Genomic DNA, 6,896 nt, shown 5'->3' with positions numbered 1-6,896 from the left:
GCAATGAAGGAATGGAACTCACTTCCTGATTATATAATAAAACAGAATAATATAGTAAATTTTAAAATGAAATTAAAAGATTATTATTTAGCACGTAATTTTGATTTATAATATAGCTTATTTAGGTTGATTGTAACAGTCTGTACTGATTTGAGTTGACTGTTATTTCTTTGTGTTCAGGCCTGTTGAGGGGTCATGGTATCCTAGAGTAAGACAATTATTTTGTTGTATATTTAACTATTTTTTTTTTTTTTTTTTCTTCATATTTTTTTCTTTAATGATGTTTCAGTGTAGGAGCTTGTGATGTGTGTTGCAGTCTTAGTGTTATATTTGTGTTATGGAGAGTGGGTATGTTGTGTGAGTTTGTGTTCATGTACTATATGTACTGTCTTGTATTATGTGTGTATTGTGCTTTTATTGTCAATTGCAAAAATTTAAAGACCCCAGGAAGAATAGCTGATGCCTTGCAAAAGCTAATGGGGATCTTAATAAAGAAAGAAAGAAAGTGCTCTCACACGTCTGTGTGTTCTTTGTGTTGTCATGGTTGTTAGTGCATCCATTAGAGGGCAATGCAGATTTCATGTCCATGTTACTACTACTACTACTTCTTCTTCTTCTTCTTCTTCTTCTTAATCTTCTTCTTCGTTCCTTTCCCTAGTTGTGCATTAGCTATACTGCTCATCACTGCCCCCCCAGTGGTACTGCTCTGTTTTCTGCGTCAGTGACGTATCCCCAAGCTTACTGAAAACTGATCAAATTACACAGGTAAAGGACGCAGAAGATGGACGCAAGACTTTATCTGTCCTTAGAGTAGAGACACCTTAGGACATGGCAACATAAATGTTTCACTGATGTTATTGTGTTAGACTTAACATATTTCTAAATCATCAGGAAAAACATCACTAACATATCATTTTAGTCAGGCATATCAATGTGATCCACATTAAAGAAAAAAAAGCAAGACTGCTGAATGTTTTGCATGTAAAATCTGTTTAATAGCTATTCCCTAATTATAAAGAGGCTGCATCACTGAAAACGATGTTGTGAGCCCAAAGGTCAGACCTTTATAATTTGATATCCTGTCCTGAATACATTAGTCCAAACACAGTGATATCTGTGGCTTTAATGGCAGCAGTAACAGATATTACTTTGGATTAATTATGAGCTACGGCAACTGTCCATGGAAAAAAGAGACAAGTGAAGCTCAGCCTAATTGAATATTCATAAACCTGACGTCAGTGTCTGTATCCTTGGGCAAGCAAATCCTGCATTGGTGATATGGACATATGGGTCATAGCGCAACGCCTATCCATCTAATTTTACTAAATACATAGACACAGATGGAGAGTCAGCTGACACCATTTGTACCTACACCCCCACTGGATCCAATTGACATGAAAAAATTGACCATAACTTTGTCCTGTCTGTTCTTTTTTTAAAAAAGAAACTTTACAGGAAGTGATTTTGGGATTTATTTCTTACATCTCTTCACTTCCATTTGGGTAGATTGGATACAATGGTTCCACTGAGCTAACAGCAGATAGTATTTGACATTTATTCAGGGGCATTGCAGTGTGAAGGTTATCGGTGGAATTTTTTAGGCTTGTGCCATATCTGATGACTTTCTCCCTAGTAATCCTTGCATTTGAGTTGAAAGGTATGTTCCTTCTTGTAGTTACATATCAGCCCCTTTCTGTTTCACTAGAGTGGCAAATGGTTGCAGTGCTGCAGACAAAATATGTAACCAGGAGACAATACAGTAATATGATGATTTATATTTACAACAAGTCAGCTTACCTGTCAGGCAACCATTATCTTATTTTCTGTAAACGAGTGTAAATGAGTCATCACTGCTCACGCGTTGATGCATTCCTGCTGCTATTCTGTGAGTTGAATTTAACATATCTAATCAAGTCTGTACCTACTGACTACATTAACTCAAATGTCCTCCTTTAAGCTTAGTGATCTCAACCTTTAATACTGAATTAAATTGGGGATTTTGTAGCTGCAAAATATTCCACTACATCCACTAACTAGGTGCTGAAATTGGCTGTCTTCCTTGATACTGAACAAAGGGTTTACAATGTACCAGACATTAGGGCAAAAAAAAAAAGATAAATAAATATATTTTATCTATCACCCTATCCAAACGTTGTAGTTTGGACAGTACAACAGGATTATAACTTGTAGAAAAGGTTACCTTCATAACGAAAATCCGTCACTGATGGCAAACTAATTAGGCTTGGGTTATTTTGGGAACGGCTATGATGAATACATATACAGCATTAATAGCAGGAGCATAACTCCTGAAAACAGTAACATGACTCACAGATGGTTAAAAGGTTTAAAGCATCTAATAGTATAAATTCTCCAGATAGTGTGCTAAGTGTGATTAAGTGTACATGAACCACTAGCACACAAAACAGCATAGTGGTTAATATCAATCTGAAATAATACTATTTAATTTTCTTCTTGTGGAAAAAGACTGCAAGAAAGCTTTTAATGGTTTCCTTAGAGATTGGGTTCCTCATCACAAAATAAACATTAAAGTGTAAATGATGTGCTACATTATTTAAAGTAATGGCAAAAAGGGATGCAGCAAACATAATAATATGTCAATTCTCAAAGAAAGGAATTAGGATGGGATTAAAACAAAAGAAGGCAATTTGAGCCAGTGTGTGGTTATCTTTCTTGCTATTTATATGCTTCTCCTATTTCTGCTGTTTGTGCTATCTTGACCCCGATATTGTTCCTCTTATTTGCATTAAATAATGAATGTAACACAGTGGGAGATGCATGTCTCCTGCAACTCTTTCACATATTCAGTGTTTTGTCCCTTTTCTCCACATCACTGACTGCTACTCTTTTAACTTCCAACTGAACAAGTCAACTTTGAGGGTTATTAAGCTGATCTCTTTTCTTGGTCTTTTACTCAGTGATCTTCTAAATCGGTTTATAACTTGGCACCAATGAGTTGTCAAGATTTTATGCTTAGAATTCTTTGACCTCTTTTCTCATTCAGAGATGTAAAATGAAAAGGCAATGAATGGTGCACACAGTAGCACAATGACTGAGACATGAATGCAGTAAATGGATGGCTGGTAGCTGGATTTGATTTAACATGCATAAATATGAGATCTGTGTTGTTAATGAACAGCCAGTAACCAATGTAAGGCAATGTCTAGATTATGGTCTGAATGTCCAAAATGAGGCTGGTAGGAGTTGTATGCATTTTTAACAATTCAATAAAATAAGTCCAATATCAGTGCTGCTGATGTGGAGCAGCTGACAAATTATTTAAATATTGGTAATGATGCAGAGAGTAAGAGGTTGTAGAAGTATTCAGAGATTGCAATAAATGCGTTAGGTTGCTGTGTTTGTGGTCTAGCAATGACGGAGCCGATGACATCACAGGCCAATTATGATATAAACCGTTATCAGAATAACACAGGTAAACTCTGAGTCCCTTGTGTAGATCTTGACAATGACACGTCAAGGATGGCAGCAACGGTGGTTAAAAAGTGCTGCAATTCCACCTCTCTTTAGCTTTCCACTGATTTTCTAATTGCTGTCTGCTTGTAAAATCTTAAAGCAGTGTACAGAAACGTTAGAATCCAGGATGTGTTTGTGCAGCCATGTCTCGGTAAACGAACTACTGTTTGCTGCCACTTCGCGGCGCATTCTAGAGATACGTAGAATAGGTAGATACTGTCATGAAGTGGTGTTTTGATGAAAAGGAACCAAATGTAAAACCCACAGGAGGCAGCTGAATTGCAAACAAAAGTCTTTAATTACTTACAAAACTGAACAAAACTTAAAGCACTGCAGTGCAGGCACTCGAGAGAAAGCAGAGTCCACAGGAGTCAAAGAATGATCAAACAAACAGGAACTAGCATGGCAGGAACTAAATGAGAGGAAAGGCGAACAGAAAGATCTGACAACGAAGAGGGAAATCTCAGCAGCATACACAGGAAGGTAATGACTAACGTAAAAAAGCTGAGTGGCAATCACAGACTGAAAACTGGTGTGACAGGATGCAAAACTAATTTTGTTTTGAAAACTACAGACTATATTACTTGTGCATTCTGACTATCCTGGTAGCAATCAGTGTAATAAGCAACAGGTATGGAGTGTGGGGAGAAGGAAATGAAAGAGAAACATTGAGGAGAAACAAGAAGGGAGAAAAAAAAGACATGAGTGTGTGCCGGAGATGGCCCAGCTGGTGCTGGGGGGTGACCTCCCCATCTGGGCCCAAGACAGGAGGGCATGGGGCAGGTCCAGCTTGACCCTGCATCAAGGTCCAGTGTGGATCAAGTGATGACCTCCTTTCTGAGCCCCTGAATGAGGAGGAATAAAAGAACTGTTGCAATCTGAGCACAGCCAAATGATGGATAAAAATACCCTGACTAATGAAGAAAGCTTTAAAAGACCCCAGACAAAACAGAGGACTGTAGAGAGACTGGAACAGTTGAGTGTTTGTATCTATTGAGTCTGAATACTCAAGCCATATTGTTTTGACCCAGGAGAAACATGACTAAACTGATAGGATTAGCCTAGTAGCAGTCAGGAAAACTGCAAGACTAACTGCAATAACGCAGAGGACACAGATTTTAATATATTGTTTTCAAGACCTTGCCCAATAATTTAAAAATATTTATGTGCCACTGTCAATTTTTAACTTATCTGGTAATTGGTATTTTTTTAAAAGAATTTCTGTTCCAGTATACTGCAACACTGCCAGGCGAAGACCAGCCAAACACAGAAAGAGAGCAAAGAATATAAGAAGACCTATAACCTACGCTAACAAAACAGAAGATATAAAGAGAACATGACATCAGTCTGTTAGATCAGTAGGTAAAATCTTCAGAATGTGGCAGGTATCTAGAGACATTTGTGAATGGCAAGATACCGTATAAATAACTCTGGTACAATGGTCCTATCAACAGAGATGGGCTTACAGGATGTTGTAGGGAGCTTAGTGTTAAAATGCTAAATCTGTCTTTATGTTTTTTTCTACCTTGTGAGCCACTGAATTTCTACTCTTGCTGATAACATTACAGGGAAGAATCTTCATGTTCTAATACATGAAAGTGCGATCAATAGTTGTATTAAAATACCACAAACAACACAAAGCAGAAGGTTGTTTTGTGATTACAAGTCTTTGAACTCCGGTATATACATGACAAAAAACTGCAAATGACTGGGGAAAGGGTGTAAGGGAGACAAACACTACCCACATTTTTAATCTTCTTGTGCATGCTCTCATAACAGTTGCAAACTATCTTCCAAAGTTCAAGTTATCTGCTTTCCAAATACACATAGATAGATATTCATACTGGAGCTGATTGTCCAGAAAAGAATGTTGCAGAAGCTGCTGAAACAAACCACTATCTTCGTCATCTTCTGGTTGGTTATTATTGTTTTTATTTCTTAAAAATAAACAAATAAACAAGCAAAAATAATAATAATAATAATAATTTAGCTCTGTGATGAAGTATTTTTTTTCATTTATTTCTTTCATTCATTCATTCATTCCATAAAGTGTTAACTGAAACACCTCAAACATAAAAAGTAAATAGAAGAATTTTTGGTAGAACAATATCAATCCTGCTCCGCTGGTATCACTTACCTTCATACAGGCAGCTACAGTTCTGAATAGAGGGTTGCATTCTAATCAGCAAAGCAGAAAAGTGCTACATTATTCTCATTGCACTATTAGCAGGGGAGGTAAAAATCCACCCAGTGTTATGCTAGCCTCATTAACCCAAGATAATACAATAAAACCACCAGTCCAAACTTGGGCCTGGCCAATTAATTCAGTCATTAAATCAAAGTCATTAGTAGTGGTTACACTGAAAACACTGCTGTATGTCAGACAAAACACACAATAATAAAATGTAGAAACTGTATTTATTCATTCATTGGTTGATTCATTCATGCATTCATTCAAACTGGAATTTGAATGGATCAGTAAACATGTTTGGGGAATACACAGTTGGTTGCTTTGCAAGGAAAAAATACAACTGTTGGTGTGGCCTGAGTCTGCAGAAAGATTTGCTTTTTGGTAAACAAAAAGATTATTCTGATAAAACAAGCATCAATATTTTTGAGATGGTAACTTTTACAAAGGCAAAGCCTTATAATGCTGTGCCTTTTTTTAAAGGAGGAAGATTTAAGAGAGTAACTGAAGAAAACCATGCATTTCTCCTATTCACTAATTATTTTTTGTTTTTCATTTAAAACAATGCACAAACAGTACATAGGTTCAGAATATAGCAGTTCGCTGTCATGCTCAAGGTTTCTTTTCAGACCTTCAAATTATTTGTTTTAAACACGTCAAAACTGAGTTTTAACTGTGAAATGCACCATAATGTATTTGCACACTTCTGTTATTAGACAATAGATTCTTAAAACAGCAAAACATAACAGGAACTTTACAGTGTCGACTAAGTCAAACAATTACAGTTAAACCGAAGACTCCATAGTGGGACTGTGAGGTCTCCAGCAGCTAGCTTACATACTGGTCTAATAACTATGAATTTTATCCTGAATCATGGAGTAAATAAAGTAAAGGGAACAAAGCTACAAATAATGGAATTTCACCTAATATCATCTTTAAAAGGAGAATAATGGGGAGAAACATTGAAGGAAACCAGCATGCAATTTTTCCACTCACTCATTTTTATTAAGTGAGGGAAAAGAGCATGATTCAACCTACAGGGAGCTGAAGCAACACCACTGGATTTACTCAGTCAAAAAATGCAAGAGCTTGAGCTGGATTTGTGTCATCCCTTCATACAGGGGTCACTAACTCCAGTCCTCGAGGGCTACTGCCCGGCAGCTTTTTAGATCTTTCCCTGCTGCAATAAAGCTGACTCAAATCATTAACAGGCTTG

This window comes from Melanotaenia boesemani, chromosome 1, assembly GCF_017639745.1.
Source record: "Melanotaenia boesemani isolate fMelBoe1 chromosome 1, fMelBoe1.pri, whole genome shotgun sequence".
Classification (NCBI taxonomy): Eukaryota; Metazoa; Chordata; class Actinopteri; order Atheriniformes; family Melanotaeniidae; genus Melanotaenia; species Melanotaenia boesemani.
This window is presented reverse-complemented; position numbering follows the sequence as displayed.